General features: G+C 30.1%; 1 protein-coding gene and 1 long non-coding RNA gene across 3 annotated transcripts in view; one reads left to right on the forward strand and one right to left on the reverse strand.

The window, feature by feature from the left end:
- LOC127726301 (beta-1,3-galactosyltransferase 1-like) overlaps positions 1-25,545 on the reverse strand; it is a 54,043-nt gene that overhangs the window by 21,725 nt on the left and 6,773 nt on the right. The window lies entirely within an intron of this gene.
- LOC127726319 (uncharacterized) lies at positions 15,205-24,797 on the forward strand. Of its 2 annotated transcripts, none has more exons than XR_007993499.1 (6): positions 15,205-15,273; positions 15,637-15,700; positions 20,369-21,951; positions 23,608-23,674; positions 23,932-23,982; positions 24,341-24,797. It is a non-coding gene; the product is annotated as an uncharacterized LOC127726319 (long non-coding RNA). The 2 variants fall into 2 exon arrangements; XR_007993500.1 differs by lacking the exons at positions 15,205-15,273; positions 15,637-15,700 and adding exons at positions 18,904-18,968; positions 19,674-19,737.

Here is a 25,545-nt window from a genome sequence, read left to right on the forward strand (position 1 = left end):
AATTGTCTATTATAAAATGATTGGATGGATTCAAAGCTATGTTCAAACATATTTGATGTGGGACTTGTCAGTAAAAAATTGACATGGAAAATTCTCGTTTGTTGTATGTTTAGTTAGCATAACGTCACGGATTTCTTGTTGTAAACAAGATATACGCCGGGCTATTCAATGAAATTAGCAATACGACCGACACGAGTTAAGAAAGACAAACAAGCAATTTTTATCCAAATGTTTGGTTGAAATGTTTCACCCAACAAGGGAAGTGAGGGGTTCCAAATCAACCAAAGGCTACGAATGAGTCTGAAATGACAACGAATATATGAATGACGGTCGACAAATGGAGACATAAAGGCCACACCCAGCAGGCAGGTTGCAGTCGGACCTTGAAAAAGTATATATTTTATCAGTTCGACGAGACAGACATTCCGGTCAGATATGGGATTTACTTGCAAACCCCCGGCCCCAAAAAAAATTACGCCCGTTTTTTTATTCATCATGTTCATTTAATGCTAAATAATTCTGTTGGAAATTTATGTTTCTAATAGCAAAAAAGTGGACAAGATTATTGTTTTCAATCCAGATACGGCCAGAATTTTTGTTTAAGGCAAAAACCAGGGTCACAATTTTTTCTCTCAAACATCTCGGACTGCCCCCTCAAATCAAATGGTCCGTACCTTAGACTTTAAATCTATCTAGAGCTTACTGACTGGGGATCATTATTCAGCTATGTTATTAATAGGCTGTGGCGTGTTGGGTTAAACATGTTTTCGTAGGTAAATAATATTGCTGTGGAACTTTTTTTCATGAAAGTGTAATAGAGTATTACTTTCTGTTCGGTGGAATTGTGAAATAGAAGTCAATAAATACGTTCTTGCTCAATCCTTTGTCGCTTTGAATGTGTCATGCTTGTCATCCTCAGCCTAAGCAATGAGTTACTGTAATTTGAATTTCAAAATGACTGAGTGACGTTTTTTCGACGCACTGGTCAACTCCACCGTAGCGAATCACATGATTTTGACATAATCAATAATATATTACAGTAAATACGAGCGAAACATATCTTTGTAAGTAAAGAATTGCCGCATGAAAATTAAATACGCGGGAAAAGTTCACGAAGTCTAGTCTGATTAATCATTTTACAAAAAAAAAAAAAAAAAAATGCCCCCCTCTGGATCCGCCACTGAAGATATTGGTTAAAACAAATGTAAATACGGACCTATTCAAGTACACCTTCTAGGGTGCGCTAGACTTTAACTGAGACTACTATAACACATGTCTTTAATGACTCACCACGAGTTTTTTTCGGACTTTTTGTAAACAATAAATGCTAGCACACCATGGACAAACAAGTAAGTAATCTATGTTTAGAATTTTATAACGAAAATCTCAGTATTAAAGTTTGTGGATTTTCTACAAAAATCTGGTTTTATTTGTCTCAAAATTCCCATTTTCTATCGAATGCAATGAAACTATAAATAATGATGCTTTGTTCGAAGTTTCTCCTTGGTATATGTACAAAATGGCCAATCTCTACTGTACATTATCTTTGCTGTTTTGATATTATTGCAGTTTGAAAATTTCGAATTCAGATGGCTACAGAAGGGGTCATAAACCTTAATGAATTCTGTTCTGGATTTCAAACTTTTAGTTCCAGAAAATTATTTTTAAAGAATTAAAGATTTCACAAATTTTTCATACATAATAAGGTTGGATGGGAAACACAATGATGACTCTTAACCATTTCTTCATGTTGGTTTATTTATTTGAGAAGTATAACATTTTTTCATTGACTTGTTTTAATATTAAATGTTTCTTTTCAGTTGGATTCTAGGAACTTAAAGTCATCTAAATTGGTATTAGATAGGAAAACCAGACACTATACACCATTATATAGATTTTCAACAATGCTAGACTCAGAGTATATATAGTCAGGACAAAAGTGAGTTCCCACTGAAAAAACGTCCTATCATTTCAACTAAAATCAATATTTTTCAAAGAAATTGTACTTTCAGTAGCTATTTAAAATGACACAAAGGTCAGTAAAAGACATTTAATTAAACAAGGAGATTATAAACACCATCTCCTTGAGTTTACTAATATAATAAATTGGGACCATGGTATCTATTTGAAAAGCTTATTATATGTTATTTCCTTTGGTTTTAGTTCATCATAATCATTTGGCAAAGTTGGCTGTGTTTACGCAACAAATGTAATTTTCCTTTTGAAAATCTAAGGACTATGGGTAATCTCATTGGTTGTACACCAAAAAAAACCAACGTTATATCATTGATTAATTTCCATTTTTAAGATTTTTTTAAACCAATTATAATGTTTTTGTGTGTGCTTTTGAAAATATTACAGCAAATTGATCACAGAAAAACCAGTGCAGCTGAAAAAGGCATATATATATGGAAAAGTAAATTGAATTTTGTATTTCAGAGAATTTAAAAGACTATCCACAACATTCTCATTTTGATGAATTGTTAAACCACAGAAACTTAAAGAAGACCTACAGAAAACCTAGGCTGTATAGTATATACAACAATATAAAAGAATCGGCCAGTTGCATTCATCTATAAGGTTTGTATTGGTTGAATATTACATTTCCCTTAATTTTCAACATTAAAATGATTTTTTTTTAAAGTACAATATTAATTACCTTGCTTAATAAAAAGGCTTTGAAAGGCATAAACATGTTGAAAATATACTGCACAGCCCTGTGTTTTGAACTTTGTAAAGAATAATAGTGCATATGAACTTAAGATTCCAGGATATGATTATTGTCTCGCTTGACAGAGTAAAAAAGCGAGACATAGGTATGCTGTTTTTCGGCGACAGTGACAACAACAATGTATTAGTTTGTGATAAGGTCTAGTTTATGGGGAACCACTAGTGGTAGGTTAATGATAATAGGTCTACAGTTGTATAAGCATTGGCATATCTCATTTCCATGGATACTATTTGGCCCTGCCCCCTTAGTTATTGTCTATTGACTTTGTAATTTTTGCTTAGTTTTCATGTATTAGTTTGTGATTAGGTTAGTTTATGGGGACCACTAGTGGTAGGTTAATGATAATAGGTCTGCAATTGTATAATCAATGGCATATCTCATTTCCATGGAGATTATTTGGCCCTTCCCCCTCAGTCATGGTCTATTGACTTTGAAACTTTTGCTTAGTTTTCATGTATTAGTTTGTGATTAGGTCTGTTTATGGGGAACCACTAGTGGTAGGTCAATGATATTTGGTATGCAGTTGTATTAGCATTGGCACATCTCATTACCAAAGAGATTATTTGACTCCACCCCCTCAGTTATGGTTTATTGACTTTGAAATTTTGCTTAGTTTACATGTATTAGTTTTTGTTAAGTTTGTTTAAAGGAAACTACTAATGATAAGTCAATGGTATTTGGTATGCAGTTGTATTAGCTTTGGTACATCTCATTTCCATGGAAATTGCTTTGCCATGTACCTTCAGTCAGGGTTCATTTACTTTGAATAATTGCAAAACTTACATGTTAAAGTGTTGCTATTTTAATTTCAACATTTGCATTATTGAAATTACAAAAAAACGAGACATTTCTCTGTGATAACAGTTTATTTACGAAACTTTATAGTAATTTTTTTTTTTATCCATAAAAGGAGTTCCTTTTGGAAATTGCATTGTCTATATTTACAGAGGTTCAACCTATATAAGCTAACAAATCTGAACAGAAAGAAAAAACAAATGACTGGGTTTGACAGTATAAATAATACTGGTATTAATAAGATGATGTGGTATGATCGCTATTGAGACAATTTCTGTTTGTAAACAGCCATAGGTCATGGAACAATGACCATAATCAAAGTTAATGATACTTGCATGCAAAAAAAGTTTTGATCGGTTATTTTTACAGGACAATATTAATATCTTTTTGAGATAAATATACATGTGCTGTAAATTCAGAAATTGTTGCGTGTATTTATTATTGCGAATTTGTCGTTTTAGACTAAAATGCAATATTATTTTTTGTGATATTGAGAAAATCCTGTATAATAAAAACATTGCAATAATTTCTAAATTTACAGTATTAGAATTTAAGTGAAAGATAGCAATGATTAAAGGAGATGCATCAAAGAAAACATATGACCATGATGACTGTCTTAGATTGAAATTTTTTAAAGAACCAGAAATAATAAGTTTCCACCCTTTCAAATATTATATACAAAACCGATATTTTTCAGGAACCCAAAAATTGAGCAATGACCTTGAAGAGTAAACAATGTGTACAGTAAGATATCCATCTTTGTAGTTACCAAAGAGTGTGGTAAGAACCTCGTCTATGATTATACATGGTAAGTATTTTTTTGTTGGTTAGAAATTATGCATCAGGACACTATTATTTTTTCTTAGATCCTTGTTAGGAAAAAAGGGGATGCAGGTATACATCAATGAAGCAGCAACCCAACGAAAGTATTTTTTTCATATCTCAAAGCCCACCCTTAGAAATGAATTGAAGAATGCTCAAATTTTTAGACCTGTTGATATGAAAACTTGTGCAATGCCTAAATCAAACTACATAATTTCAAGCAGAATTATTTTTTTGAACGGCTTCAAAGTTTAGATTTGCTAATTTATGTTCTTTTAAACAAAACTACCAGATGCAACTAAACATTTTTGAAAATTTATGAGATGACACCAAGAGAAAAAATTCAATCCTGTTATTTTTTTAAATACTTTATCATTGGCCTTTAAAATTGTTAATTTATCAATTGCTCTGGTACTTTAATTTATTCAAATTTTTACAAGTGAATGGAAGTTGTTTTGATGAAAATCACCTTTTATCAATGGGAGGTAACTTTGATAGCTTTTTCTTATATGTTTTTAAATGAAGCAAAATTTCATTTTTAAAAGAAACTGAATTTCTTCTCTCAATTGTTCCTATTTGTAATGTCTTTTATATTCATAATTGATAACTGAAGATAAAGAATTACAGAAATTGGTTTTATAACATAACCCTTTGCCATGCTTACATCAACGCATTTTTTTTTTCATTTTCCACAAAAATAAGGCAGTGATGTAGGATGTCATTCTAACAAAACATCACAGCATGGAGACCCACATCATCACACTAACATGTCAAAAGTGTATCCTACTTCATAATGCAAATATTATTTAATAATGTTAATATACAAGTTTGTGAAAAAGAATTTTTATTTAAAAGATTTTACTCATTTCTACTCTGTAGAGACTATTTCACCAGCACTTTGACTGATGCACAGAGACTTCTGACAAATAAGTACCGGTACTCAATAGAGTTGAATGCACTATTGGCGACCGGGTTTGAGGCGTGGAAAGCACTCTATCATTGTTGGTAGTTTTAAGTGCTTTGATCTCTTAGATGAGGTCTCACATAGAAACATATGTTCCTTAGTTTCATATAAATGTTCAGTGCATTATAATTGCCAGACATCTGATTGACTTTGACTGTAGACTTATTTTTAGTGTCTGCAGAGTTTAAATGAGTTTGATGAAAACCCAGCTTATCTATTCCAAGTGTTGAGAAGATTTGATTTCAATATTCCCTTTATTTATATTTTTTACTTTTGATGGCAAGGCTGAGGGTTTATGCATTAGAGTAAACTTTTTTGGACAAAGAGGTTGTCACTGTTCCTCAACAAAAAATTAACGAACAAATTTGTAAAGCTACAATGTAAGCTAGAGACACGCTTAGAAAAGACTATCTTTTTCTTTGAGGTTGAAATGGTTATAAAAAACGTTTAATTATATTGTGTATTTTAGCCAGCTTCCACTCTTTTTTTAAAGTTTGAAAAAAAAAAATATTTAAAATATTTATCCCTTAAAGGGTACAGGATTTTTTTTAAACATTAATTATAATGAAATAATGAAGTAATAATTTGATTTAAGCAGCCACTTTGGTAAATTTTGTAAAATTGAGCTTAAAAACATAGCTGATATATTATTGTTTTCCAAGACGAAAATTGAACCTCATTTTGGTCTGTATTGCATGCAACATTTAATTTGACCAATAGTAGTTGATGGTTGCACATATGTACAGTAATGGTCAGATCTTTAAAGTAAAGAAATGTCAAAATTTAATAAAATGGAAGCAACCACAAAAAACAGCATCCCTGACTAATTTGGTCCCCATAAATATTCTTTCACAGGTAAAATGTTTATGCTTCCATTTTTGACTAGCTTGAGAGAAATTTTCTTCGAAAGTAAAAATCTTATATTATTTTTTGACTGCAGTCTTATTCCCTGCAAATTTTATGGTAAAGTGAGGTAAAAAAAACTGAAAAAAAATAATTCAAGTTTCTATAAAGGTTTAAAGTTACTTAAAAGAACTAAAAAAAAGTTGTTTTATATATAATAATCTTTTTTTTTTATATGTTTATGTGTAATGCATATTGTATACTTATTGACTGTGTATAAATGTAGTAGTAAGTTTATTAATTGTCCCTCATGGTGCAACTATTGTCCTGAGGCGTAGCTGAGGGCAATAGTTGTATCCGAGGGGACAATAAACTTACTTTTCCACAAATATCCAGTCTGTAAGTGTTTTATTATATCAAAAAAAGACAACAGACAATAAATGACTGTGATAAAACAACTATCGTAATATATAAAGCAGAAACCCAACCATAACGTTTACTTCATAAATATTCTGAAATGCTAAGGCTACATCTTGCACTGACGTCAACCCTAGATACAATAGGTAAAAATTACTCTCTCCGGTTTTTTCAAAATCCTCCATTATAGCTGCATTGGAAATCCTGCGAAATATAATGAAGCTTGCAGTCAAGTAGTTTCAACAAGGTCCAATAGTTCAAAGCTTGTAAGTCAAAATATTGTGTACTTATTTTATATAGAAAATGATAATTGAGGTATAATAAATATTTATATTTCATTTCAGGGGGCAAAGTTACTTCAAAGAATTGAAATAAGGTTGGTTGATCCATTTTATTTTATGTTTTTATGTGTAATGTTTTATATGTATTTCTATTTCATTTTAAGGTTAACCACAGACATTTAATTTATGAATTTTATTTTTGTTACAGATGCAGCTGGGAGGATGTTTCAGTCATAGACCTTGGATAGACTCCGTTGTAGCAGATTAGGGAGAGTAGCATATAGTTCTCGTAACGCTATACAATAGTAACAAGATCATTCTACTCTGAGATTGTTAAAGGGCCTGTTTGATAGAAGTGACACCAACGTTCTCCAACACTACTAATTTATGAATTTTATTTTTGTTACAGATGCAGCTGGGAGGATGTTTCAGTCATAGACCTTGGATAGACTCCGTTGTAGCAGACTAGGGAGAGTAGCATATAGTTCTCGTAACGCTATACAATAGTAACAAGATCATTCTACTCTGAGATTGTTAAAGGGCCTGTTTGATAGAAGTGACACCAACATTCCCCAACACTACTAATTTGTAAATTTAATGTTTGTTACAGATGGGGACCAGAGGCAGATTCAGTCATAAACCTTGAATATGGCTTATTAGAGATCTGCTTCGATGGAATTGACAACAATTTTCTCAAACACATCACTAATCTTTATTATCTGTTTCCATTACAGAGTTTATACAGAGAATATAGGTATACTGTATTTTTAATTTTTTTTTGGTCCTATGTTTGTAAGTTTGTCATAAAGAAATAGTATGTGGTATTAATGTCAATGGGATAAAACACACAGAAGAAATCAACTTAAATAACTTTATAAGTATGGACGAAGAAAGACAGACTACCCCATAACCAAAAGAAAGGACAGACAAAAATATACAAAACAATACACAAATTAAAAAATGTACAACACCAACCCAATCAAAGACCAAGGATGAACTCAGGTGATCCAGGAAGTTGGAACCAAAAGAAATGACAGACAAAAGTCTACAAAACACTAAACTGAAAACTAAAAATGTACAACATCAAGCCAACCAGAGACCAGGGGATGAACTCAGGTGACCCAGGACAGAAGTACTACTAGGATGGGTTTTTTACTACCAGGACAGGACAGAAGTGGGTAAGTAATTGATATGGTAACAAATTTACAAATTGACAAAGTCAAGGGTGTTTTTTTCATTCATTCTGTCTTCAATTCTAAATTTTAAATGTGACAAGATAAAGATGGCACATAATTTTCAAATACAGTTTTTTTAGAATTATTATTCTTTCTTTGTTATTTTGAAGTATCTTCATGTTTGACAAAATTTTAACTTCAATTTAGCTTAAAAAAAGTATGCTCCAAAATTTATTAAATTGATACACCTTTTTTTCACAGAAAATAGTGGTTATCTATTTTAACATTCATGTGAGTCAAGTTAAGATAATGATGACTCAGTCTTACTCCATGAAAACACTGGTATCTTGCATTATGAGGGGCTTTAGCAAGGGGTGCTACCAAAATTTGTGTAAAAGAATAAAGCTTTCACTCACTGATTCAGAAAAATTACTCATTAATTCCAGAGTTCTGATAAGGGTGAATCAAATTCCCACGAAAAATAAAGTCCTTATACTGAATTCCCTTTGGCTTCAAAAATAAATAACCTTGAAGTCTGTAAAAAAAAATCCTTATGCCCCTCCATGATGATAGAAAATTAAAAAATTTCACTGAGTGAAGGGGAGGTAACTCATATAAAATGAATTTACAAATTTGAAAGAATTTAAACTACATGATCCAATTGAGCTATACATTTGTAAAGTAAGACCCAGGGACCATGCTCAGAGAAGTCATTTGTGTATATTATTTTACATTAGGGAAGTTGAGTCAGTACAATGTGTGGATACAGCCATTTTGAAAAGGGGGGTTCCAATCCTAGGAACACCATGAAACGTTCACATATTAGAAAAAAATTCGTAAGGGTTCCGCGGAACCCAGTGTCTCGCCTACTTTTGCTGTTAATCACAACCTCAACAAAATTGAGGAAAAAAATTAATAAAAATATTCCTCTATACTATCTTTTGATTGTAAGTAGCTTCTGTCCAAGTTTGGTAAAAATCCAGGATAGTTTATGAATCTAATAAATGTTTTAAAAACTTAAACTGCAGACTGTTATGTAATGTTAACTGGAAGAAAAACTAAGTCCATTTATAAGTAAATTACGGAAAATATGGAACAAAATTTTAACAAAATTTCCTTTTAGATACTAGCTCTTAATCATAAACAAGCTTCTGTCCAAGTTTGGTACAAATCCAGGATAGTTTAAGAAAGTTGTTAAAATTTTAAAAACTTTAACCACAGAGTGAATGTAATATTAACTGGCAGAAAAACTAAGTCCATTTATAAGTAAAATACGGAAAAAATAGATTTTTTTTTTTTTTAAATTTACTTCTGGATACTATCTTATGATCATAAACAAGCTTCTTTCCAAGTTTGGTACAAATCCAGGATAGTTTAAGAAAGTTATTAAAATTTCAAAAACTTTAACCACAGAGTGAATGTAATGTTTCCTGGCAGAAAAACTAAGTCCATTTATAAGTAAAATACGGAAAAAATGGAATTTTTTTTTTACAAAATTTACTTTTGAATATTATCTTATGATCATAAACAAGCTTCTGTCCAAGTTTGGTAGAAATCCAGAATAGTTTAAGAAAGTTATTAAAATTTCAAAAACTTTAACCACAGAGTGAATATTTGTGGACGACGCCGACGGAATGTAGGATCGCTATGTCTCGCTTTTTCGACAAAAGTCGAAGGCTCGACAAAAAAGAGGAATCAGAATAAAAGGAGGGATTCCAACCCCCAGACACAAAATTCAGATATTTATGTGAAGTATTTATCAATTGAAAAATTATGACTGGGTTCAGATTATTTAAATTTCATATTTTTACTCTTAATACGTAGAAAAAAATTTGAATGCAGTAATTTTTTAAATAATTCAACTTTTGATAATTTGAAAATGCACACATTTACTTCTACTACTACTCCTATGTGGTTAATCTGCAGGCGAAATTTCTATAACACAGATGTACTGTGTGTGTCATCCAGTACACCCCAAGTTAAAAATACTTTAATTCTGAATTAGTTATTTTTATATGAAAAAGTCTTCTTTTATTTTTGTTATAAATATTCACCATTAAAATTTCTAATATTTCTGAAGGATTATGATGAGCAATTTTTAATTGTGAAAGTTTTCATGTTATTTATTACAACAGTAGCCAAATGATCATTTGATCCATGATGGCCAAGTACCTGTACTCAAAACATGTCTATCTTTTCTTCTTGAATGCAGTAAAAGATTTGTCCATAATTTTCAATAGTTAAATTATGCATCTATTAATGTGCAACAACATAAGAAGCAAAATATAGAAGTTGGAGATTAACCCAGGGTATAACGCCTTCTTTATATTTGGGGTGTTAATTTAATATTAAAAGTTATCAATACAGAGATGATGATAGTTGCAATAACTTCAGATGAGGTATATCCTGGTTATGATTAATTTCTCTGTATTTTCACCACTACAGACTGTCATTTGATCCAACGATTGAAAGTTTTTTTTAACATTGTCTTAAAGGTCTATCAGCGCTTTTTTTGTGGTGAAAAAAAAAGAAAATCACAAAAATACTGAACGCTGAGGAAAAGTCAAAACGGAAAGTCCCTAATTAAATGGCAAAATCAAAAGATAATGAGTAAATGCATTTTTTTTGGTTCTTCGTTAAAAAAAAAAGATGTCATTTAAATTAAAATTTCAGATTTATAATAAAAGTTTTCCTAAGACATTTAAATTAAAATTTAAGATTTATGGTGAAATAATAATTTTCCTAAAATTTTTACATTTTCAAAGCATTGTAGTAGTCAGATTATAGAATAACATAGTACTTGAAATTGATTTAAACTCGTAGTCTAGTGCATGCAAAGTTCCGAAGCAAAACATTCTTTATCTTCAGAGTTTTGGTGTAGACTTAACAAATATCAAATGATCATTTCAGAAATACATTATGCTTGGAGCGCTGCGTGTCTTTACTAACATATAACAAAGTTGCTTATTGGTGTTTAAGTTTAGGGTTGGTTATATCTTCTGTTTGTTTCAGTTGTTCTTTGGTTTTGAGGTATTTAGGGTGTGGTGTTTACCATTCGAAGGAATCTATATATGTAATTCTGAAATGAAAAATATTTGATATTTCTAGTCATAAAAAAATAATCAAATGTTTGAGCATAAAGCTGCTTTGAACTTTGAATCTGTACGATTTTCATACTTTCTTTAATTTCTTATTTTCAAAATTGAAAATGAATATCTTCAATCAAAATCAAAATCTAAATTGTATTTGACATATTATGATGAAATGGACAACTAGATAACATATTCTCGTATATTAAGTTGAATTCAGGGGAAGTGGAAAATGATCCCAAAAGTTTTTTAGATATACTTTATCTTCTTCAAAATTGTTTCTGGGTATCTACATCTTTAAAGCACTGATCGCTATTAAGATAATAAAGAAGTAAAAATACATTTTTATAACAATCAAGCCATAACGAAAATTCTGCCATACAAAAAAGAATTGGGATGTTTAATCTACATTTATTATAGAGTTATAAACATAATCGCAAAGGTTATTAATTCTGACATGACTGAAAGCTTGTACAAGTCTTAATATTTGGTGAACAATAATAAATTTCTGTGATATATATATTATTATCACTATTTTACTGAATTTTCCTTTGATCTTACTGATAATTTCCTTTCTCAGCATAGTAGAAAGATATGGAAAGTATCTCTAGAAACTAAGGCTGCACATGCCATTGTCAATGTAAATTTCAACGTCGTCATAAGCAAAATAGCGATAAACAGATTATCATTGGTCATCTCAACTTGATTGTTTTTCTCACTTTCGCGGTACCGGCTCAAGGGAGAAAATCAATCTCGTTGAGATGACCAACGAAATTTATAATGATTTCAAATACCTTAAAAACTTCATTTTGAGTTATCTGAAACTATTATCATCTCCAAGTGAAGAGTTATCTAACTTATCAATCCCAATATTTTACAGTAGTTATCTCCCTTTGCTTCAAGCTTCTGAACCTTGGGTTAATTTTCAACTGTCACCTTCAACACTAGGTTTCCATCCACAGATTCCAGACATTTAATGGTAACTTCATTATTATGAGACCATAATTGACAACTGGTATTAATGTTTTAATCTTACTTGTTAGTCCCATTTAACAATTGCTCATCGTAATTTGTAAAATTAAATTGTCTTGAGTTTAAGCATTTCTTTGTAAATATTTCCTGTTTAATAGAAAATTAATCTTTTTAACTTCTTAAGCCATTCTGTGATCAATATATTAAAGGATAATTTTGTCCGGCTTCTTGAAACAATTTTTCTTTTTTGCAATCAAAAGTATTGACAGTGAGCAGGATCATTTCAAGATCATAAAAAAGGAGCTGAAAACTCGTCTATTTTATTCTATTTATCATGTGTACATGAAAAGGAGTAGTTTGTACAACACAAAAATTTCAAATTTCAAATCATAAGTTTGTTGAAATATAGCTCATTTTATACAATTTAGATCTTTTATTGAAAAAGGTATTAGACTGATCTTAACCCTATCATACCCTTTGAATTACAACATAAATTAATTTGCTCTTTGGTATCAAACCATTCTATCTTTTTCAAATTTGGTAATTACAATATAGGTAAAGCACTTGCCATCATAAAATACTTTAAAAAATAAAATAAGTAAAACCCAATTATCAATAACTGACTGCAGCTATTCTTCATTGGATCCTTTTTGAAACTCATGGCCAGACAAAGAGTAATCTAAGAGCTTGACTTTAACAGGGATCCAACTTTAGCCTCATAAGTTCAAAGGAGTTTTCCATTTGTCCATAATAATTAAGAAATAATTGTTGCAAGCTATACTTTATTGTAGTTTTAACATGAGTAGGCATTATATACGTGATTATTTTTGCCTGAGCGATAGCATACAATCAGTTCTGTTAACCAAGCAGTTTTAGATTTATATTAGACCCTGTTTCAGACTTTGGGGATTTAATCACTAAAAAAGTTAAAGATAACCAGACTATTTCAGATTTAACTGGTAATCTGTTTTCTTTTCCCGGTAGCAAAAAAGAGCTGATTCCTGTAAGTCTGTATATTGGCTGCTTCTGGTTCTTATCTATTTAAGGAACCAATGATTCTGGAGAGTGCAGTAACCTTGCCTCAGTCCATTATTGTCAAGATATCAGTGATTTTCCTTTTTTTCTGACAAAAGTCATTGGAAGTAATCTTACATAAAATAAATTTTGATATAACCAATCAAAAATGCTATCATAAATAATCTGGGAACAAAAAATGTTACTTTTTCAATTGTAAATTTTGCTCCTATTTTTCTTTCAAGTATAAAACTAAAGTAAAAAGTAAAAATCTATTTTATTGAAGTATTACGTGCCATTTGAGTTTTGAAATTAATTTTAATTATAAAAGTATTGAAATTAATTTTTATTATAAAGAATCAGTATTTATATCATTTCTTTGAGTTCTAAATTTTTTTATTAAATCTAAAGATTTCATACTTGATACATGTAATATCATTTTGCATCATATTTGTATTTTTTCATTTCAGCTTCTTTTTCTTGTACCACTGAAACTTCACAGAATAATTGCATACATTTTGAAGTTGTGTACCTGCTTATATGAAATTGTTTGAGGAATTTCCCCCCATTTTTCCCTTAATTCTGATCTTGATGATTGTTTTCCAAAATTTTCAAAGATGGTACTGATTTTGTGTAATCAACTGCAGTTTTCAATCTCAATCTTTTTAACTTCACACAATGATTGTACAAATATTTAAGTTGTCCACTTGGTACTATGGAATTGTTTGATAATTTTTTTCCTGACTTGGGAACTAAGTAATTTTTCATCAAAGGTAAAATAAATAGTTTTTAACCCATATCTTTTGGAATTCACAGAGAGTATGCAAATCTATAGAGGCTTTTACAAATTTTGGGACTATACATGACTACTATGTACATGAGTAGTAAACCTTGAAAATGAGATATTTTTGATTAAACTTGTGCTTCAAAATATTTAAAAAATGTTGATTTTTATGTGTTTATTATACTATTACTACACTGTACTTTTTTTCTTACATTTGTATAAGTATTTTCATATCAGATGTCTGGTAACTTATATAAAAGCTATTATCTAGAGCTCTGTAAATAAAAAAAAATGTAAACATAGTTCTAAAATATACTTTTAATGAGTGGAAGAAATTGTGGGGTACAGAATACATTTCGTAAATTATCAAAATACAAGTTACCTGTTTAAAAGCATGTCTGGTATTTTTACAGTACTTTTTAAATGAATTTACTAAATTATTTGTATTTTAAATTGAGAATTTCTTCAGTTTCCATGATTTGAAAAATAATGTGAGGTGCCTTGGAACATTCTGGTGACTATTGTACATTTTATAATGTACAATGGAAAGGACATTTCATTACTTAGATAAAATGGATTCAGTGGACTGATTAGCATAAAAAATTATGATGGAAAACCTTTGAAAGCAGCCAGGATAGCAGCTCCAAGGAAGTTGGTCAAAAAAATCTTCAACCAAGTCTGAGGCTTTACCAAGAAATTAAGAAGGCAAGTTTTATTTAAGCCAAATATTTGTATACATTTTCTAGAAATATTCGACAAGAAGTGCATATTAAGACAACACACCAGCACCCTTCTGATCTTCTGCATGCAAAACACCATTGATGTATTAATTTTATTAAGTTTTATAATTTAAGTTACCATTTTCTTGAACAAGATTTTCGATCAAAATATTTAAAACTTCAAGGGGGGACAAGTACAATTAACAGCAAGATTTGTTCTTTCAATGGAATATAACTGATTTGCACATCACTTTTGTGCAGTTAAATTCCAAACAAAAACCTTTGACTTGTTTTATTTTTATTATGTCGAGTTTTCTGTTTAGTCAGGTTAATAGTTACTCCTTGCTATAGATCAATGACATTTTGTATATATTTGCATTACTAACAAATTATCGAATTAATTAGCAGTGTTGCTAATCATCAGATGTTTTTCATTTTCCGCTGCTAGGCGAGACATCTCTGTCAACAGTTTATCTTACAAACTTGTGTTGATACTATTGTGTACATTTTGTAAGAAATCAGAACATTATATAGTGACTTCATATTTATAGAGAAATGGATTTGTAAAATATATAATGTGTCTTTTTTAATTCTTTTTAGGTTCTTCTGTGATATGTTTTCATGGTGTGGGAATAAGACTTGGTGGTCTAATACAGCTAATACGAAGGTATGTACCAGTATGTTAGTCCTGTTTTGAAAAAAGAAAAAGTATTATAAAATGTATTTGGAAATAGCATGTGCTCTAAGCGTGAAGGTTTGTAGGAGTTTGGTAAGAAGTCTTTGCTTTCTTTAATTGCCATTAAAGGAGTAAATTTAATTATCTGATTTGATTATGTAAAAGTTTGTTGGGATGCTGGTTTGCTGTTCTCAACTTCTATTACATAGTTATAGACTTTTATTTAATTTGCCACTGGAAATTTAGCAACCAACAATCAAATGAATCAATCACTCAAAATATGGAATATACATACAGTACATCAAAAATGATCCTTTTCAACAATCTTGAATGACTAATCATTTTATTTTCCAGGTTAGCATCACAGCTTGTCTGTAAAGATTGAAGCTGGGAGTGGGCATTGGAGCTGACTTTTATGGTAAGAGCCAATACAAAAAAAAACAATATGTAAAAAAAAAGAAATATGTTAGACATCTACCATTGACTTGTTTTTCATCCTTTTCTGCTAATAAAGACTGGTAGTTCAAAAAATATATCAACAAATCACTTTTAAACAAAGTAAGAGAAAGGTTTTATGAATCATGATTATAATGACCAGTTATTTATTATTTTGCATTTGATATTGTTCAATTTTCAGATTTTGACAATTACGTTTAATTCTGTATATTTCTTTTTCAGGTAACCGTTGCTGCATAAAAGGGCTATGTGATTTTACTGTAACAATAAAGAATGTAATTCAGACTATTTTTGTGTATGTTTGAGAAAATGTTTATAATTTTTACAAAAAGAAAAAAAAATTATGTACAGGTTCTCCATTTTCAACAAGATTGGAAGTTGTAGGTTAATAGGTCTTTGAAATATCTAAAATTACTTTCTATTTTCTGTTCATACTCATGTCTAGGCAAAACACTTCCAGTAGTTTAAGAATGGAGAATCTAAAAAAAAAGAAAAGAAAAAAAAGAAAAAAAAAGAAAAAGAAAAAATGTTCAATTATTGAAATGTTTTTTATTTTTGCAAATTGTAATATATTTTTTCACCTTGTGTCATTTTTAGCTGAGTTTACAACGAAGGGTATATTATTTAAAGAATATTTTACAAGAAGCATAGTTGAAGAATATCTTGATGAAAGTAGATTGATTGATTTTTGGTATTTATCACCACTTTCAGCATGATTTGCTATATCTTGGCTGCCAGTTTTTATTTGTGGAAACAGCCTGGTGAAAACATCCCCTTGAAAGAGAAACTGGCAGCTCTAGTCAATTAAGATTGATGTTAAACACACCTACAATGTGAGGGTTCAGAGTGTTGACAGGCTATTGATACAGTAGTTGAACTACTTTGACCATTCAGCCACCATTACTCCATCCGCACTAAATATGTTATTGAAATGTGTTGAATTTTTGTAATTTAATTATTTTTTTATTTTGATTACCGGTATACTATTCATGTTTTTTTAGCTCACCTGACCTGAAAGGTCAAGTGAGCTTTTCTCATCACTTGGCGTCCGTCGTCCGTCGTCCGTCGTCCGTAAACTTTTAGAAAAATCTTCTCCTCTGAAACTACTGGGCCAAATTTGACCAAACTTGGCCACAATCATCATTGGGGTATCTAGTTTAAAAAATGTGTCCGGTGACCCGGCCAACCAACCAAGATGGCCGCCATGGCTAAAAATAGAACATAGGGGTAAAATGTAAATTTTGGCTTATATCTCTGAAACCAAAGCATTTAGAGCAAATCTGACATGGGGTAAAATTGTTTATCAGGTCAAGATCTATCTGCCCTAAAATTTTCAGATGAATCGGACAACCCGTTGTTGGGTTGCTGCCCCTGAATTGGTAATTTTAAGGAAATTTTGCCGTTTTTGGTTATTATCTTGAACATTATTATAGATAGAGATAAACTGTAAACAGCAATAATGTTCAGCAAAGTAAGATCTACAAATAAGTCAACTTGACCAAAATGGTCATTTGACTCCTTAAGGAGTTATTGCCCTTTATAGTCAATTTTTAACCATTTTTCGTAAATTTTTGTAATCTTTTACAAAAATCTTCTCCTCTGAAACTGCTAAGACAAATTTAACCAAACTTGTCCACAATCATCATTAGGGTATCTATTTTAAAAAATGTGTCCGATGACCCCGCCCGCGAACCAAGATGGCCGACATGGCTAAAAAATAGTACATAGGGTAAAATGCAGTTTTTGGCTCATATCTCTGAAACCAAAGCATAAAGAGCAAATCTGATGAGGATAAAATTGTTCATTAGGTCAAGATCTAGCTGCCCTGAAATTTTCAGACCAATCAGGCAACCCGTTGTTGGGTTGCTGCCCCTGAATTGGTAATTTTAAGGAAATTTTGCAGTTTTTGGTTATTATCTTGAACATTATTATAGATAGAGATAAACTGTTAACAGCAATAATGTACAGCAAAGTTAGATCTACAAATAAGGCAACATGACCAAAATTGTCAATTGACCCCTTAAGGAGTTATTGCCCTTTATAGTCAATTTTTTACAATTTTCATAAATTTTGTAAATTTTTGTAAAATTTTACAAAGTATTTTCCACCGTAATTACCGGGCCAAGTTCATTATAGATAGAGATAGTAGTAAGGAGCAAGAATGTTCAGTAAAGTTAGATCTACAAACACATCACCATCACCAAAACACAATTTTGTCATGAATCCATCTGTGTCCTTTGTTTAATATGCACATAGACCAAGGTGAGCGATACAGGCTCTTTAGAGCCTCTAGTTGTTATATATAACAAAGATGTGGAGTTCTAACAGGGTGAAATTTAGGTCAAAGGGAGGTAATTTATTATACTGTGTTTAACTTTAAATACTTGAAATTCCCTCAATGTTAGATTTTTATTTACTTGGATACCCACATTTATGCACTTTTTTACATATCAGATGTTTTCTAGAGAATAGAAATTTAGGGTGGGAAAAATTATGTGTCACTTAAAATAATTACCTGAAATTTTTCAAAAAGTTTATTAATTGAAAGTGCATCTGATATTTTTTATGTATGTTACTTTATTTTCTAAAAACAAATGGACACAACATAGATTGACAATAAGATATTGAGAAGAACCACCTTGTCAGCCAGGATAGCAGCTCTTAGGAAGATGGTCAATTAAATCTTCAACCAAGTCTGACTCTTTACCATGAAAATAGAAAAGGCAAGTTTATTTTAGCCAGATCTTTTAAGATAACAGACCCTTCTGAAATATTGCATTTAAAACACCATTGATGAATTAATTTACCAGTTTAGTATTTAAAGATACAAGATACATGAACAAGATTTTCTATCAAAATATCAATAGTAAATCCTAAAAATAGTCATTAAACTTCAAGAAAAGACCAGTACAATTTAAGACACGATTTTGCATTCAATGGGAGATAACTTTGTAATTTATTCAGATATTTTTTGTGCAGTTAAATTTAAATCTGACGTTTTTTTACTTTTCTATCTTTTATATTGATTTAAAAAAAAAATATTTTATACAATTGTCTACCTGCAATAAGAAATCAGAACAATATTTAGTAAATTTTAGGTTATAGGTAACACATAAATTGATTTACAAAATGTATAATGTGTTGATTATAATTTCATTTCAGGTTCTTTCTGAGACATGTTTTCATGGTGTGGGAATAAGACTTGGTGGTCTTATACAGCTAATACAAAGGTATGTACCAGTATGTTAGTCCTGTTTTGGAAAACTCAAATGTATTATAAATATTTTATGAAAAAACAAAGATTTGAACGCTTGAATTTTTACAGGAATCTAATCTGATTATTATATCAGTAACCAAATAAGAAGAAAGTTTAGGATCTGTATTGTTTACATAAAAATGTGTTGGATTGCTGTCTCATCCATATGTTCTTGACATATATAATACATTTTAAGACTATTTCTATTTAATGATTTGCCACTGGACCTTAAGCAACCAACAACCAATCATTCAATCTATTCAATATACATACATAATACCAACAAAGAACCTTTTAAACAGTTTTTATGTGCCCGTTTACGGGACGTATTATGGTATACCGTTGTTCGTCGTCAACATGTCGGACATTAACTCAAAAACGCTTTAACCAATTTGCATAAAACTTTGGTGAATTGTTTAAATCTATTGACGTGAGCTCCCTTTCGTTTTTTATAAATTTTAGATTTTTCGTTTCCAAGTTATGGGGTTTTATTCATTAAAAAAAGGGGGGTTTTCCAGTTTTCGGACAATAACTCAAGAATGCTTTCACCAACTTGCAAGAAATTGTGGTGAATTGTTTATATCTATTGACATGAGCTCCCTTTCGATTTTTATAAATTTTAGATTTTACGTTTCCGAGTTACAGGGTTTTATTAATGAATTATCATTTTATATTTCAGGTTAGCATCACAGCTTGTCTGTAAGGATTGAAGCTGGGAGTGGGCATTGGAGCTGACTTTTATGGTAAGAATCAATACATAGATTTATGAACTTTTCATCCAAGAGCATTTTAAAGCCCAAGATTTTTGTTAGGCACAGATGTAAATCTTACATATTAATGTCTTCATTACATATAGTTGAATAAACAATTTAGAAGGAGATATAAAGATATATAAGGGAAGTCTTGGGATTTCAGTTTTTTTGTTATCTATAGTTGTCCCCATATATGAAAATATGTAAGTGTGGTATGTATGCCAATGAGACAGCTATCAACCAGAGACCAAATGATGTGGATGCAACTAAATGTCACCCTATGCCTTCAACAATGACAAAACCTATATTGTATTGTTAGCTATAAAGGTTCAACATGACTAAATGTTAAAAAATTATATCAAGTATGTTAATAGCCTGATATACTATATATAGCTATAAAACAATGTTAAAAAGATATTTGTCAAGACATCAGCCAATGACTTGTTTTTCATCCTTTTATTGCTAAGAAATACTGGTACTTTAAAATTTATGTCAACAAATCACTTTATAACAAAGAAAAAGAAATGTTCTATACATTATAATTGTAATGCTCAGTTAATTATAATTGTTTTGCATTAAATATTATTTCAATTTTCATGAGTAATGTATATTTCTTTTTCAGATAACCGTGGCTGCATAAAATGGTTGTGTGATATAACTGCAACAGTAAAGAATGTAATTCAGACTATTTTTGTGTATGCTTGAGAAAATGTTTATAATTTTTTTACAAAAAAAAAAAAAAAAATATGTAAAGATTCTCCATTTTCAACAAGATTGGAAGTTGTATGTTAACTTGTATTTGACATTACAAAAATTCTTTCTATTTTCCGTTTATACTCATGTCTAGTCAAAACACTTCCAGCAGTTTAAGAATGGATAATCTAAAAGAAAAAGAAAGAAAATAAAATGTTCAATTATTGAAATGTATTTTTTTTTTGCAAATTGTAATGTATATATTTTTGCCATCTTTTTGTTACTTTAGGATTTGAGATACTTTCTAATTTTACCAGTTACTTTATACATGTAGTTAATGCAATTAAATCTGCCGATGTGAATATTCCCACTAAATTTCTTAGCAAAAATTTTAATTATTTTTGTTTTTTTTAGCAACGTTTCAAAATACCTTACCATAGCAAATGCCTCTCTAGTGTAAACTAAAAAGATGAATAATGGTCTGCAGTAAATATATCCCCTTACAACCTTTTCTTTCATGTTAATTTTAATATCTTTAAGATATGTGACAAGGGTGCTCTAATGCAGAGGAATTTACGAAGTTAAGAAGTTAGAAATATATTTTTTGCACTTTTTTTGTCATTTTTAGCTGATTTTGGTTTGTAACCAAGGTGATATTTTTTAAAGAATAATTTTACAAAAGGCATAGTTAAAGAACATCTTGTTGAAATTGGATTGGTTGATTTTTGGTGTTAAACACCACTTTAACATGATTTACTATAATTTTGGCTGTAAATTTTTATTTGTGGAGACAGCCAGAGTGCCTGGTGAAAACATCACCTTCATCAGGGAAACGGGCAAACCCGAGTCAAATTAAGAATGAAGTTACACATTTCATGTGAGGGTTCTCAGTGTTGACAGGCTAGTGATACAGTAGTTGAACTACTTATAGGACCACGCTGCCACCATAAGTCGATCAGTACGAAATATTTTATTGAAATGTGTTAGATTTTTGTTATCAATCTATTTTTTAATTTTAATTGTACTATTTTATTTATTTTGTTTAATATAACAAGGATGTGGAGTCCGAACAGGGTGAAATTTGGGTCAAAGAGAGGCAATTTATTATACCCCTGTTTAACTCCACATACTTGAAATTCCCTCAATGTTAGGATTTTCATCTACTTGGATATTCATGTTTGTACATTTTTTTTTAATATCAGATGTATACTAGCTAATATTGACTATTATTTAGTGCTCTGTAATAAAAAAAAATAAATGTAAGCAGAGCTCTAGATAATAAGTATGCAGGGTGGGAGAAATCTTGGGTTATTAACAATTGATTTGCTGAAATTTTCAAGAAAGGGGATTTATTGGAAATGCATCTTATATATTTAATGTATAAAACTATATTTAAAAAAAAAGATGTTAAGATGATGAGGAGAGCCACCTTGTCAGCCGGGAGAGCAGCTCTAAGGGAGATGGTCAATTCAATCTTCACCAAGTCTGAGGCTTTACCATGAAAAATATGTGGTAAGTTTATATATTCCACAAATTTTATGGAAATAATATATATATAGGCATTTAACATTATTTTTTAAGGGTTCTTTTCTATCAGCGTTTGATTTTTAGAGTAGTCTTACTTTTGTTTTCTGTCTGGTATCGAGTGATTATCTTAGGTCGAACAAATTTTTATGCAAAGTCTGTAACTGTTTGAATATTGAATTGATATAGAATCATTTTCATAAAAGCGTGGACAAGACGATTTCTTGGCGCTCTCATGTTATCTATTGACTGGGTCAGATAAGGTGAAAGTTTGTAATGCCCACTTGTCACATTGAATGTGTTATAGACATTTAAACTGGGGTTGGCAAAGGTTCTAAATAGTATGAATTACTAGCAGAGGACTAAACCTTGTGTGTTGATTTAAATGTTGAATAATTATTTTCTTTTTTTCTTCTCTTGTGCCTACATGTACTTTGCTCTTTTATTCTATTTAAGGTGGTACCTAACACAACAGGGAGATAACTCTGTAAAAATCAGCTAAACGTTTTAATTACGTTGTATTGTTAAGGAAATATTAAGCTTCTCAATGATCAAAATTAGTGTTTGTCAAACTGCTATATAACCAGTGAAATTTTTCTGATAAAGTGGTTGGTTCAAATTTTTTGAAATTTTTATATTTTTGTCAAAGGGTCAAAGTAAACATTTTGTCAAAATTTTATGAAAATTAAACGAGCCAAATTAATATTAGTCAAGGTGTTGGGTACCACCTTAAATCCCTATTGGAAGGCCTCTGACAGACTGAGTGAACGTAAAATCACTTGTTATCGATAGCCAATGGCAAACAAGTTAAAGGTACTGTAAATTCAGAAATTATTGCGTGCAATTATTAATAAATAAATTTGGTGTATTTACTGTCTTCTGATTGGTTAAAAGTATTACTTTTATTTTCAATGTTGTCAATTTTTATGGCGACATGCCCACTCTGACGTATATTCATACGCCAACATCCGTGTACGTTGTTATGGTTAATATAAATAATATAAAAAGTTCTTTGAGCCTTATTTTTGATAGAAATTTATTTATAATGAATGGCTATAATTTATTTTGAATTTATTGAATCATAAAATTAATTTTTGACTCTTCACATTTTACATAATCCGCTTCGCAGATTATCCAATGTGAAGAGTCAAAAATTAATTGCGATTTTGTAATTTTAGACTAAAATGCGATTTTAATTTTTGCGATATTGAGAAAAATCCTGTTTAATTCATATAAAAAATTTCAAAAAGCTAGTTTAAATTATTGCCAATACAACCATGTTGCATTTTTTGCGATAATAAAAACATTGCAATAGTTTCTGAATTTACAGTAATTGAGTTAGTATTATTACCAACATAAGTATTGGGGTTGTCTACGCTGTTATGAAAATGATTTTAAGAACCATCAAAAGAGAACAAAACCATCCGATTTTGTAATTGAATATTCCAAAATCATTGTCTTATACATATACGTGCACTTGCACAAGGTCAATTTCTATCTCGAGCAGTTTTAAAGTTTATATAGTGAAGATGATAATGTATAACAGGTTTTAATAAATGAAACATAGCATTATTTTGTTAGTCTTCTAAAAGACAGATTGATCTGTAAAACAAGTAATTATTTTTTTATTTTTTTTATTTTTAGGTTGTTATAATGATGTTTTTATGGTGTTGGGAGTAAGACTTGGATGTCTGATTTTGTTAACATGTTGGTAGGTAATCAAGCATCTTTTTAGTAATATAATATTTGAAATCAATTTCATAAGGTTCTTTAGTACCAAAAAAATAATTTTACACTGGTGAGATACCGGTTGAATTTTTTTGGTAAATATAAAACTGAGTTTATAATTCAGAATACCAAATATTTTTTCCATGATTTTTTGTTATCCTAGTGCAATTTAAAATTTAGTACATGTGTAATAATTTTTTTTAGGAAAGTTTAGTATAACTGACTACTTTTATATTCCAGGTTAGCATCAGGTTTCCATTGGGTTACTTGCTGGGATAAAGCTGTTATAAGGTGAGAACTTATTCATCAACATACAACTTTAATGTGTTTATGTTATAGTGTGATGAATGTCACTAAATAGATTTCAATAATATATATATTTTTTTTTAATTTACAATTAAAAAAAATAAGTATTCAATCTTTTCATTTTAAAATAATGTACCCTTTAAAGCAGATACTAGATCTGAAGAAGATATATGAAGGGGAGATAACAATAAAATCAGATATTTTTGATACTATATATTTTTGAGTAATCAATATAAGTAATAAACAAATTGTTTAACATACACTTATGTCTGTTTCTTTATTCCCGTTAGATTATTTTAAAATTAAGGATCAACAATTGAAATTTAACTTTGTTTCTTTTTAGTCGAAAGAGTTGCTGTTGCTGCCTAAGAATTTCCTTGTATGGTAAAATCCTCAGACTACAATCCTGCAAACCATTGGATGAACTGTTGCTATCTTTTGTAAAAAAATCAGCAGATATTTGTCTTATAAGCAGAATGAATTATAAATGCAATTAATTTTTAATGCTTTGTTATTCAAATTATAAATATTTATTTCATTATTTTTTCTTGCATTCAATTATTGTTTTGTGATTGAAGAAATATAAAAAAAAAACTGTGAAATTATTATTTGAGAGGTCCCAAAGGTATGATGTATGGTTTCACAAGATACCCATAAGACTTGCTTCAGTTTACATATATTTTTTAAGTTATGTACACTGGTTAAGAATTATAAGTCCTTTGTGAAATGATTTTTTCTGGTTAGAAACCTATTAAGTAGGACTTTGATGGCCAAACACTAAAAGGGAATAAAACAAATCCCCTATTACGGTAAACAATTTAAGTACTGAGTTTTTGGTGCAATATGAACTAGAAATAAAAATTTTTAGTTAGATGGTTTGTTTTGACTCTGCATTCTTTACATTCATACAAATTAATGGCTGTCAGTTTTATTTATTGGTTTTGTTTATATATTATAAATGCATTATTCAGCATCTGAGACCACTCAAGTGAAAATAATTACATAGTTTTTGCAGTTTGTCATATTTTCTCGTTTTTGTGTGATTGATTTCTATATTTTTTCTCATTTATGATTATTTATATTTTAATGTTTCATTTTTGAGGCTTGTACTCAGCTTCTAAACAATTACCTCCCCCCTCCACATGTATAACCAGGATCCTGTAAAAGAAGTTTTGATTTTGAAGGATGGATGGACAATTAAAAATGCAAGATTTTTTTAATGTGCTAGTTCATAATGTAAAAGTCTGCACAAGACATCTAACCCTACCTGAACACATTATTCTGACTTCCAGCAGACCAGTCTTTGCTCCTGCTCCTAATTGCTGAATGCTTACCAGGGGAGCATCAAATACCAATTTTCAATTCTTTGATATGACCCAGGGCAGGACCAAATCCCATGCCCATTTGCACTCATGTTGAGCATAAAAAGGTTATTAAAGAAGATTTGTCTGTCTGTTTGTCCATCATCATCTCTCATCCACAGCTTATAAACTATTGGAAGGTTTTCATTTAAACTTTCAGATTATCTTCTGTATCTAATGGCTGTGT

Source organism: Mytilus californianus, unplaced genomic scaffold (assembly GCF_021869535.1).
Source record: "Mytilus californianus isolate M0D057914Y unplaced genomic scaffold, xbMytCali1.0.p SCAF_1, whole genome shotgun sequence".
NCBI lineage: Eukaryota > Metazoa > Mollusca > Bivalvia > Mytilida > Mytilidae > Mytilus > Mytilus californianus.